At 37.0% G+C, this 13,350-nt stretch overlaps 1 protein-coding gene across 4 annotated transcripts in view; it reads right to left on the reverse strand.

The window, feature by feature from the left end:
- Window positions 1–13,350, reverse strand: part of IQGAP2 (IQ motif containing GTPase activating protein 2) — a 127,978-nt gene that overhangs the window by 58,093 nt on the left and 56,535 nt on the right. The window lies entirely within an intron of this gene.

Below are 13,350 nucleotides of genomic sequence, written 5' to 3' on the forward strand. Positions count from 1 at the left end.
AGCTAGCCATGATTCAGAGAAGCGCCTTTTAGCCTGTGACCTACTTCAAAATCATGGATACGGTGTTCAGGCTTTCTCCAAACAATTTTTAATAAACCACAAGAGGACATTTACTGAACATATTGAGGATATTTCTATTGATGGTATTTCATTTAACTGAACTAATCTAACCAGTGGTGGGATTCAATTTTTTTATCAACCGGTTCTGTGGGCGTGGCTTATTTGGGTGGCCGTGGCTTGGTGACCGGGTAGCCATGGCTATGTGTATAGGGACTACTCAGAGGGCTGAAAAAAGTCATTTCTGACCGGTCCTCGCACTTTTGACAGGTCCTCACACTTATAACCATCCTCACATTTATGCCCGTTGCAGCATTCTTAACAACCATGTCACTCATTTCACAACTGCTTCTCTTCACCATGGTGACAAGATAGGGTGCAAAACGTAAAATGTGAGGACAGTTGTAAGTGCGAGGACCGGTCAAAAGTGCAAGGACCGGTCAAAAATAACTTTTTCAGCCCTCTGAGTAGTCCATATGCACAAAAGGACTACCCAGAGGACTGAAAAAATAGAATTCTATTCTATTCTATTCTATTCTATTCTATTCTATTCTATTCTATTCTATTCTATTCTATTCTATTCTATTCTATTCTATTAAAATTATTTGTACCAGATATAACAAGAGACCTGTATTACATTTTCATGTGAAATCATTCTATTTCAATATTTGCCATGTCAATTCAGTTGATTACTATTATTTACATAAATTCAACTCTGTATTGGTTATTACCTTTAAAGCACTACATGGCTCAGGACCAGGCTATCTTCGAGATCACCTTCTACCACATAGCTCCCAGCGACCGGTAAGATCCCACAGAGTCGGTCTCCTCCAGGTCCCGTCAGCTAAACAATGTCGGCTGGCGGGCCCGCGGGGGAGGGCCTTCTCTGTGGCTGCCCTCGCTCTCTGGAACCAATTACCTCCTGAAGTCCGGACCACCCCCACCCTATTGGCCTTTCGGAAAGTGGTGAAGACCTGGCTCTTCCGGCTGGCCTGGGGCCATTGATCTCGTTATAGTGATCTTGCGAGACCCGGCCACAAATTGCAGTATGTGTTTTAACGTTTTAATGTTTTAATGTCTTCTTTTAACTTTTGTATGGGATATTGTTGCATTGTTTTATTCTCTGTTGTAAGCCGCCCAGAGTCCCTTGGGGGTTGGGCGGCATAGAAATGCGACAAAATAAATAAATAAATAACAAACAAGTAATTTCAGAAATCTGGAGAGTTTCTGAAAGGAAGAAAGAAAATCCATTAGTTTCTTACTGAAAAAATAGGTAACCTGGTTTTCTGTTATTTAGATATGCATTTCTAACTTCCCATCAGGTAGTTGACGGCAAAAAGGTTAGCCATCACTGCCCTAATATAAAAAAAAAATAGGCTAAAAAAATTAGCTCTGTTCTTTTAGCAATAGCAACTCAGGCCTTGGACCAATTATGAGTAGCCTCAAAATATTTTTTAAACAAAAAGTATAGTCCATAGCCACAAAAAAATACTGTATTTTGTTGTTTTAGATACAAAACAAGCAAGAAACATCAGACAGACCTGTGATGAGCCATTATTTCATGAGTGGGAATGTTTTTAATAGCATGCCAACAACTCTCAGACAATCTCTTCAGACATTGTATAAGTACTGCTAAAGCTCCTCATTTTAGTAAAATAACATTTTCAAGTGATGCAAGATTGATTTGCATTTGGACAGTAATGGAGACTGAAAGTGTATGACACAGAGGAACAAACCTTTGGAAACAATACACTCTGAAAATAGTTAGCACAACCATTTCTCTTAAAGTAAATTCTTCTGTAGCTATAAACAGTAATTATTCCAAATCTGTATCCCAACAACTTATAATTTTAGCTATTCACTGTCTTCCTTACTAAATCAAAGTCAAAATTGAAATATATTCATACCACTAGAATATACTATTCTGAGCTGATGGGACAATCAGGTAAAAACTCAGGAAAATATAAAGCCCACAATATGTTAATAATGCAAAACCATTTACTCATTTTTATTCAGCCTAAAATTAATTGAAAAATGTAAGCATCAGTTTATTAATTGACTCAAGTTATTGATAGCGACCTGCACATTTTTCAAAGCTTGCTTTTCAAGCTAAATAAAAACATTTGACAAAAGGGCTTGGGCTGACTTCTATTTAAATTTCCTTGTGATCGTGTAAATTTGTACATTTTATTTACAAATACTTTTGTGATTTTTAATCTATGGTTTTAACACACTACCAAAATGGGAAATATGTGACTTTGTCTATTTTTAAGAGACAGATTGTAACATTGAGAGAACAAGGGAGAAGATCCAGATCAGAAGAAGTGAAGAAGTAGGAACACTAAAGCTGCACTACATCATTCATGAAATGCTTCACTAGTGGGTTAAAGTAAAGAGAGGACACAGAAGTTATTTTCGCCCAGGATTTTCCTGCTGCCTTCAATAACACTAGAAACATTAGAATAAAAACTATAATGTGGTAGCATCATGAATTAACTAGAGCACTGATTCTACTGTTTCAGAAAACTACTGATCTTCAAGACCAAGAGAGAATGGGTGTTTTATCTTTAATGTTAGCATCAGGAGAGGTTGAAGGAGATGTCATGGAGAGTAAGGAGGCATCATAGTCATCAGGTTTGGAGACATCAGCATGAATTCCATTCGGGTAAGTGTGACTCAGTGAAACTGGATAAATTCTGAAGCCCAGTGGCCCATTGGCCTTAGTCTAGTCAAGCTTAATTGAGGAAAAGACAATAATGTTTGAGCAAGAGGCCATCTGAACCTGGATATAAGATCTCACTCAAATGAGTATCTTAAAGAATCAGCAATTCTGAAGATAAGAGAACAACAATTGCAGAAGCTACTCATAATTGGTCCCAGGCATTGGAATTTGAAAAGGTGTGGAACAGATGGCTAATATGTGATATAAGAATGTTATAACTGACTCTAATTTCAGTGATTTGACATTAAAATTGAGTCAAAGTGGAAAGTAAGAGAGCAGCCCAAAAGAGTACAGGTAGTCCTCGACTTACAATAATTCATTTAGTGACCATTCAAAGTTACAATGACACTGAAAAAAGTAACATGACCATTTTTCACACTTATGACCATTGCAGCATCCCCATGGTCACATGATTTACATTCGGATGTTTGACAACTGCTTCATATTTATGACGGTTGCAGTGTCTGGGGTCATGTGATTACCTTTTGTGACCTTCTGACAAGCAAAGTCAATGGGAAAGTCAGATTCACTTAACAACCGTGTTACTAATTTAACAACTGCAGTGATGGACTTAACAAATGTGGCAAGAAAAGTCATAAAATGGAGCAAAACTCACTTAACAAATTTTTCACTTAGCATCATAAATTCTGGGTTCAGCTGTGCTTGTAAATCAAGGACTATCTGTATATCATAGTGATGCTCTGTCTTCAACCTTTCTTGCTGATATCTGTTTCCTTGATTTATGATGAACTGATGAGCATTGAATAGTACGTATTTGAAACAAAAAAAAAAAAAGTAATGTAGAAATAGTTTTTCAGACTAAAAGCCACGGTGGCGCAGTGGTTAGAATGAAGTACTGGAGGCTACTTCTGCTGATCACCGGCTGCCAGCAGTGTGGCAGTACAGGTCTCACCAGCTGAAGGTTGATTCAACCTTCCATCCTTCCGAGGTGGGTAAAATGAGGACCCAGATTTTTGGGGGCAGTATGCTAACTCTGTAAACTGCTTAGAGAGGGCTGTAAAGCACTGTGAAGCGAACTATAAGTCTAAGTGCTATTGCTATTGCTACCAAATTTGTTTGTTTGTTTGTTTTTTAAAAAGAAAAAAAAATAGGGTCAGAAAATCATCCTAACCAACTCCTGTTTTTTTGGCCATCAAAGACTAACAGATTAACAAAGACTACAATTTTTGATTTTTTTTCCTGGCATCTCCTAATAGTGTTTACTTAGAGAGAAATTATATTAAATAAGTTGCTATTTCAAGATTTATATTGTCCCGAAAAAAAATGTGCTGTTTTCACTTAAGTGTTATATTCTCTATACGAAAGAACAGAAAAGGTTAACTGAAAAGGCTTAGTCATAGACAGACCTTATTGCACAGAACAATGTTGCAGCTAGCCATCATTTGATTTTTTTCCACTTCCAGTAATAGGTAACTAATTTCACCTACCGAGTGGCATAGAAAGAACATTTTGATGATCCCATGTTAAATACACAGGCTAAAGTCTGTGACTAACAGGTCCCCCATGATCTGACTGGGTTTAGGTAAAATTATTTTCTGGAAGGTTACAATGAAATTGGAAAAAAACTATACTTTTACATCCATTCTGGGCCTCATTTTAGTCATTGTTATATCAACAAAGGCATGAGGATTTAACCCTCAGCTTTGATCTGTTGCCCACTCATTCCTCTCTTATTTCCACAATTTACCTGACAGCAGAATCTGTGTTACTTCAGAGAAGTGTCTGATTTAATGGACTAATGGGGAAAAGAGTGACCTGCCTATTAAAACAAAATATACATTGAATCCAAATTATTTTAAATACATATGAATTTTGCACATTCTACACACATATTAAATGTACGTTTTATTTACAGATACAAATAAGAAGCAGAACGTTATGCATATATAGAGGAATATATTATACAAAAAACCCATGCCCTCTTGAACCATTTGAACTCTGTTAAATACTTACCTGCTGATTTGAGGGTTTACTGTATGTAAGCATAGAGAGCTTATAATCATATTATCTTAACATCACACCATGTCGATTTTATGAAGGAACACCAGGGGATAGAAAAATGTAAAGAAAGAAGGCAAGAATGTCACAGCAGACAGTGTCAAAGCTAAGAGCTAAGCCCAAATTCTAAAATTATTACTATTATGCATTACTATTACTATTAGTCTTCTCATCGTTCCTATCACCCATCTCTTCCCACTTATGCATGACTGTAACTTTGTTGTTTGTATCATTAAGATTTATATTGATATTGTTTCCTAGTATGATTTGATTGCTTATTGGTACCCTATGACTATGTGTTGTACCTTATGATTCTTGACGAATGTATCTTGTCTTTTTATCTACACTGAGAGCATGTGCACCAAAGACAAATTCCTTGTGTGTCCAATCACACTTGGCCAATAAAGAATTCAATTCAATTCAATTCAATTCAATTCAATTCAATTCAATTCTATTCTATTCTATTCTATTCTATTCTATTCTATTCTATTCTATTCTATTCTATTCTATTCTATTCTATTCCTATTTTATTTCTATTCTAAAATTATTTGTACCAGATATAACAAAAGACCTGTATTACATTTTCATGTGAAATCATTCTATTTCAATATTTGCCATGTCAATCCAATTGATTACTATTATTTACATAAATTCAAATCTTCATTGTTTTCATTATGACTAAGTTTAAAACTCACTTAAGTCATTCATGCCCTGGTTATCTCATGAATGGATCACTGTAATGTGCTCTACATGGGTCTGCCCTTGAAGAGCATTCTGGAGGCTATAGCTGGTGCAAAATATGGCAACACAAGTATTCTTCAAGCAGTACATATTACACCTCTGCTTCACCAAGTGCACTGGATGCCACTAGAAAAAAGAGCCTTTTCTAGTGTGGTGCCCACCTTTTGGAACATCATTCTCATAGAACCTCTATTGGCCCCTACACTTCTGGTCTTTTAACTGTGGCCTGAAAAATAGCTTGTCCCACCAGATTTGAGGGTCTGGCAATAGTGGTGAGCCTTTGGCATCTCAATACTGTGTTTGTTTATGTTGAATTGAGTTTTTAATGTTAGTTTTAAGATGGGTTGTATGTTTGTTTTTATTTATATTGTTCTTGTTCTTAATTTCTGTGAGCCACCCCGAATCATATAGGTAACATGGGAGGTTGTACAAATTGAATGAATAAATAAAACGCCTCCAAGGTTTAAAGGAAAGTGGCAAACATTAGGGAAAGAACTAACACTGACACCCATTTTCAAGTGTGAACTTGTCCCATGACAAACAAGTAATTTCAGAAATCTGGAAAGTTTCTGAAAGGAAGAAAGAAAATCCACTAGTTTTTTACTTAAAAAATAGGTAGCCTGGCTTTCTGTTATTTAGATATGCAGATCTTGTAGACTTACAGAATTTCTAACTTCCCATCAGCCTCAGCTAATATTGAAATCCAGTGTGAGCAAGCTGCCCACTATTTCCACAATCAAAGCAATTTTTCATATAGGCAATGTTGTTCTGTGCTTAACTAGATCATGAGGTATCAAGAAGAACTTTAACCACTAACAGTCCTGTTTTATTCAGTCTTGTTCTGCCCATACATTCCAGTCAAAGGTAGATTATGGTATTCAGGAGCTCAATCCTCCCTTTTTTTTTTTAAAGAAAAAAAGAGTTTAGGCTGCAGAAAACCCTACTCTCTATTTCAAAATACCCCAATTCTTCATAGATATTGAACATATCTCTTTAATACCAACCACAAGAGGCAACCCACGCTGCCTTATCCACCTCCTTATCAATCTTCTTGAGTCATCCTGCATTTACAACCAATAATGATTCTGAATGAGAAAAAAAAAAGTCATCAGGGTCTTTGAATCCTAATCTCCAAAATTATTTACTCTTCCAAATGTAAAGAAACCAAATGTGAGCAAACTAGTAATATTCTTGGGAACCCCAGCAGAGTTGGTGAGGGAAGGATTTCATGTCTGCTGTGTTGTTTTCCAGAGATTTCTAGTGCAGGCGTTGCACCCTGGATGCCATGTGAATTACTGATTTACTGTATGGGTGCATTTCCTCTTGCTCCTGTTTCCTAATTATTTATGCTCCCTTTGGGGTTTGTTATGGCTGGGAACAGTAGTCTACTTTGCTACTGCTTTTCTATCTTACTAATGGCTTTGTTTCCTTTACACGAATCGTGAGACTCTTTCTTCTCCTGGGGGAAATGAACAGACAGGTAAGAGTTCTGAGGAAGAAGCGCTTCCTCTGGCAACAAATTTGATGCCTTCTACATCATGTTGGAAGACAGGCTGGCAGAGAGAATATTCTCCAGTGGGATTATGGGATGGTGGATTGCTGGGAAAAATGCCAATCAGGAAGATAGTGCAAACAAGAGCGGTGGTTTTTTTTTTTTTTTTTATGAATCAGATTTAAAATACCTGTTTGTTTGCCCTAGTTTTCTTTCCATCTCATTGCTGCCTACCAAATCAATGGGACAGCAATTAATGAGGCTATAAAGCCTAGCCAGCACTATCCTGGTTCAAGAGTTCATGGGATACCAGGTGCTTCCTGGAAAAAACTGGTTGGGAGTAGTGCCAGAACCTCCATAAGATTTTACTGTATTGAGCTATTGTTCAACTGAGTTATGCCTGAAGTACAAACACGGCCAGTGTGAACCAACCACTCTGACTGGCTTTGAAACCACGTCACAGCCCAAAAATAATACTGTTTTCCTCAAAAATGTCCCAATGTAAAGATCTAGTTCTTACTAAATTTAGCCATGCTAAGCCTAAGGCTAAAACTAAATATCTACAATAATAAATAAAATTCCCTAGACCCAACTAGTTAAGTTACATAGTATAATGCAAACTTTCTACATTTTTATTTTATTGTTCTTCTGTTACTTGGTAGAAGCAAGCAATCAAAAACCCACAAGCTGACTTTCTAGTCCATCAGTTCCAGAGCACAGTACAGCATTAATATAATCTGTTTTGGCCTTTTGCCATACAACTTTGGGAATTTTTCCAAAAACAAAATCTCCCATGCAGATGTACACAGTATAAGGTTAGAATTCATTCATCCTGAAGTATTGCGGCCAGATTCTACAATATAGTCCAAATGGATTTTTCTGGAAAGTCGACTACAAAGGAACAAAGCTAATTTAAAATTTCTTTCTCATCTTCATAGTGTTCTGGTCTACCTTACACATGGATCAGAATGGCAAATCAGATGAGTTAATCATGCTGGGAAATAATTACACATTAAAGCATAAATTGAGCATAAAAACTGAAACAGAGATTACAGTCTCTGTTATGCATTTTGCAAGGTCAGTTTTTATATGTCTGGGTTTAATTATAACTATATACTTATATCAAACATGATTGTAAACCCATTGGCTGTATAATATTACTTGGCAATCTTCTTATGGCTGAAACCAGGGGTGAAATTCAAATTTTTTCTCTACCCGTTCTGTGGGCGTGGCTTGGTGGGCGTGGCAGGGGAAGGATATTGCAAAATCTCCATTCCCTCCCCTCCTGGGGGAAGGATATTGCAAAATCTCCATTCCCACCCCACTCTGGGGCCAACCAGAAGTAGTATTTGCTGGTTCTCCGCACTACTCAAAATTTCCGCTACCAGTTGTCCAGAACCTGTTAGAACCTGCTGGATTTCACCCCTGGCTGAAACCCTTTCAAGTGCAACTATATTTTAATATTAGTTCAAGTATAATAATACAATGGATATAAAATGAGATTTTGATATGACTAAGCACATAAAGAACAGGCATCTGTACACATGAATAGAAGCAGAAGAAAATTAATTAGCTCAGAATGATTTCCCAACATTTCCAGATGGTCTTCAGTCCAGAAAGTATATAAAATCAATCTGTTATTGACATAATAGTTTTTTTATAATTAAAAATATAATGATCCATACTAAGTTAAATAGTGCAAAAACAATTTTTGATAGTTTAACAATTAAATAATTGTAAGCATTAACTTTCCTAACTACTGATAACCGAGAGGAACAAATATGATAGGTGAAAAAGAAGCAATTAAGTGATCTATGCTTTTTAAAAAACAAGTTTCTGATAATATAAGGGAAATAAACTCCCAAACGGTTCAAGGTTGTTCAAGAAATTGGACAGGAAAGATACCTAACCTATTTTACATTTGTTACATATCTATTTATTAAACAAATTTCCAATCTAAAAAATAAATATAGATCATTGGATTACATATACAATGACATCACAATAACAACTTTGTTTCCACAGAATTACAATTTTAGCATCATGACAATAATAGGATGTACAATTAATCCTTTTGCAGAAAAAATGGCAGCATTGTTGAACATTCTATAACAATAAATGATGGTAATAATAATTGTTTCTTGGATTGATTTATCACTAAGGATTTATTTGCCTGATGGTTCAAGGTAACCGACAGTACTTCTCCAGGTTATGAGCTGAATAAATTAAGGTGCTTGAACAAGGAAAATACTTCGGCACAGCAAAAACTTCAAAGCACTGTAAAAATAGTCAAAATTTTCCTCCTATAATTTTGTATATTCCTTTCAAGAATCCATTGCAAAAGTATTTCACATCTTTCATAGGAACTGTTCACTAGACTTTATTATTACAAAACAACTATTTTTTCAGCATTATTACAGTTACACTTTATTAGAACTGAGTTATGAAAAATATGCTTTCAATATTGAATATAATCAGTATATTAAACTTTGATTTCAAAATGTTTAATTTAAACAAATTTCCAAACTATGTAAACTAAGAGCAGACTGGTAATACAGGTTACAGGAGAGAGACAAATGTTTACTTTTTCAGATTTTCAAGACAACGGCGCCCCCCCCCCCCCAACCAAAATGTATATAGCTGCACATTCTGTATTTATTGGTTCGATTTATATGCCGCCCTTTTCCGGAGACTCAGGGCGGCTTACAATGCGTTAAGCAATAGCCTTCATACTTTTGTATATACCTGCTTAGTAGGGCTTTCGGGGGCCCCCAAGCGGTGTTCTTTTTTATACAGTCAGCTTATTGCCCCCACTAACCGGGTCCTCATTTTACCTACCTCGAAAGGATGGAAGGCTGAGTCAACCTTGAGCCTGGTGAGATTTGAACTTGCAGTAATTGCAGGCAGCTGGTGTTACTTAACAGTGCTTTAGTCTGCTGCGCCACCAAGGCTCTTATTAGTCTCATGGTTTTCAAGATCTGGAAAGAATCCATCATCTGAAACACTTAAATACAAAGTACACTTATTTTAATCTAGATGCATTACTCATTGGTCTTGGTTTAAATATGAAGCAGAAATACCAGCTGTATTGCAACAGCATTCAAGGAAAGAAAAAAGGCATTCATTGTATCTAGGCTTGGAAAATGTTGTTCATTACTAATGTTCATCTCATATTTGGGTTCTGTCATCTTACCGCATAAGAATCATAATTGAGTGTTAAAATAAGCACGCATCTCAAAATGACAAAGCATTATTTTTTTCAGAAAATGGAAATTCAGTTCTTAATAAACTCCAATCTCATAATGTAACAACTACTGCATGTCATGTTAAATTAATACATATATACCCTTCTAATCTTACAGCTTCATTTAAAAAAATAAATAAATCAGAAAATACTCCCTAAGCATAAAATTCAAGTACTTGTCTGTTGTGCTTCACAGCCGCCAATGTTTCTGAAGATGAACCCAATATAGCATCTGTAAAATGTGATCTACCTAATGCAGAATTTGAGAACTGAATCAATACCCTTGTACAGATTTTGAAAAACAATCAGCTTTTATCATAGCTTCTGGACATAAAAGTGGTTTACCTATGAATAGGATTCATTTCTCTAAAAAAAGAACTTACGAAGCTGATAAAATCTTAGTGGTATGGGTATATACTTGCACACATACATACATCCTTTATTTTCCTATTATAAAGTTTGTTGAAATAAATTTAAGACTATGGTAGAAAATACCTGTTTCTGACCCAAACAATCTTGCAATTACCACAGTATTCCAGGGATGTTTTTTAAAAGTACATACAAAAGTACAGTTTTTATATATATTTATAAATGAAGTCAGAACAAATGTATAAGAAATATATTTCTTATTTACTTCAATCAATTCCATAGCAACGGGGTCTCCAAAATATTAACAAGAACTCTAAGGAAGCCAACATTTCTAAAATTAAATAACCTTAGACTGATTTTATTGTAGGTACAGTAGAATGCCAGGTAGCTCTCAGAATACTATAGCAACCATTTCATGTTGCCACATTTGGTGATTCAACCATTTAAAAACAGAGTAATTCTACTTACAAATACAACAAATTGCATATTTGAAAATAAAAGTTTATGAAATTATTTTTTTTTAAATTTCCAACAAAACCCAGAAATGTTGATTAGATGATTATCAGTTAAATAACATTTACTCCTACTCTCTGATTCTAAAGAAACACTAAAATGAATAAAATATGGAATGTTAGCTACTATCAGAACCTCAGAGGCGACATTTTCATTTGCTACTTCCATCTTTTGGAATTTCCTCTCCACATAGATCTGGTCTGCTTTTCCCTTCTTGAGTTTCAGGAAAGCAGTTAAGACTTGAGCCTACCATCTTGGTTGTAACAGAACCAGTTTGGTTCTGCCTAGCGCTTAAGGCACCAGGCTGGAAACCAAGGCACTGTGAGTTCTAGTCCCACTTTGGCCATGAAAATCGACTGGGTAACTTTGGGCCAACTCAACTCACAGGGTTGTTGTGGGGAAAATAGGAAGAGCAAATAGGAAGCAAATATTATGTGTATTTGCTGCCTTGAGTTGTTTATAAAAATAATAAAGGCTGGATATAGAAAAGTAAGTAAACAAGTAAAATAAATCTAGCACAGAAAGGCCATGGACTATGAAGAAAATTATACTCCTGTTCCCCTTCCCAGTATAACTCCAAAGACTGGCTCTCTCCAGGGAAAAAGAGGATTCACCCATGAATTGGCCTCAGTTTGCCACTCCTTGGCAGCAGGCATCTAAGTCATTCTTTTGTCTTTCCTTTGCCACCAGCTTCATAAAAAAACAAACAAACACAGCCTTGGTTCCAAATCAACCAATCACTGCTTCCTTGTCAAACCCTGTCACCTGCCAATTGGGTGCAGGGATCAGAGGGAGGTGGGAAGAGGGTGGGGATATGATCCTCGCAGCTTCCTTTGCACAACACAAACTAAAGGTTTCTAGGGAGTTTAGTTGGAAAGCACAGTTATACTGAAGTGGTCACAGGTTTCCCACAGGTTTCCCAAATTTCATTTCCACAGGAGTTTTAGATCCCTGGGTTCCGGCATTGTATAAAATAGTCCATCTGAGTCACCTTGGTTCAATCATTGTTGCCCTGTATCTTCCAATTTTGCCCAAATGTGCTCCAAATTTGAAGGTTACAAATGGACACAAGAGTTTTAGCATTATAATACAGAACTCATGCCCTATTGGGTTATTGTTTCAGAGATATTTCCTCACCTAAACAGAGAAACAGAATAACCACTGGCAGGCAAAAACAAAAAACAAAAACAGAACAGCAGGAGTAAGGGATTATTTGGAGATGCAGGTTGGGAAGAAGACACGGGGGTATGTGAGAAGTGCCACATGGGTTGGAGAGGGAATGCAAGCAGTTGGCATGGATTGGGAAGGGAGTAGGTGGTATACAAAAGGAGTTACACAGGTTAGGCAAATTATAGACGGGCACCATGGGTCAAGAAGGGAGTGTGAGAAGTGCAGGTTGGAGAGGGTTATGGTTATTATTTTTAAAAAAATTAAAAATTGAAGTTGAAATGTAGAAATCACCAGCTAAATCTTGGGTCTTTCTACGTGAAGTCAAGCAAAGCTGTTATTCTCACAACTAAAAATTAAACTATAAAAATAAGGCTTACATCTGAATTATGGCAGTTAACACAACGAATGCTATAGAAGTGTGGTGGACCACTATAGTTGACTAGGCAATCCAATAGTTAAGAGACTAAACAGACTTTATCTCAGAAACTCAGATATGGCTGGCTATGTTATCAAATGTTATCATGACGTAATTAAGAAGGTAGGCTGTTTCCTAGTACAGGATGCAATTAAGAATGTAGGTCTGTGATGGCGAACCTATGGCACGTGTGCCACAGGTGGCACGCAGAGCCATATCTGTGGGCACTTGAACGTTGCCCTAGCTCAAGTCCAGCACACATGTGTGGGCCAGCCAGCTGATTTTCATGCCTTCCGGGCCCACCGGAAGTTGGGAAACAGGCTGTTTCCAGCCTACAGAGGGCCTCCGGGGGGGAGAGGCCATTTTCGCCCTCCCCAGGCTCCTAGAAAGCCTCTGGAGCCTGGGAAGCCTACTGGGCCCTCGGGCCATCTTGTGCCAAAAGCGGAGGGAGCGTGGGGGGGGGGGTCATGTGCATATGCGTGGGGGGTATTGAATTATGGGTGTGGGCATGCGCATGTGTGACCCCCCCCGTGCTCCCCACACTTTTGGCACGCAATGGCAAAAAGGTTTGCCATCCCTGATGTAGGTTGTTTCTTAATATGGCATTT

Source organism: Pantherophis guttatus, chromosome 2, assembly GCF_059756535.1.
Source record: "Pantherophis guttatus breed Tessera chromosome 2, ASM5975653v1, whole genome shotgun sequence".
NCBI classification, from domain to species: Eukaryota; Metazoa; Chordata; class Lepidosauria; order Squamata; family Colubridae; genus Pantherophis; species Pantherophis guttatus.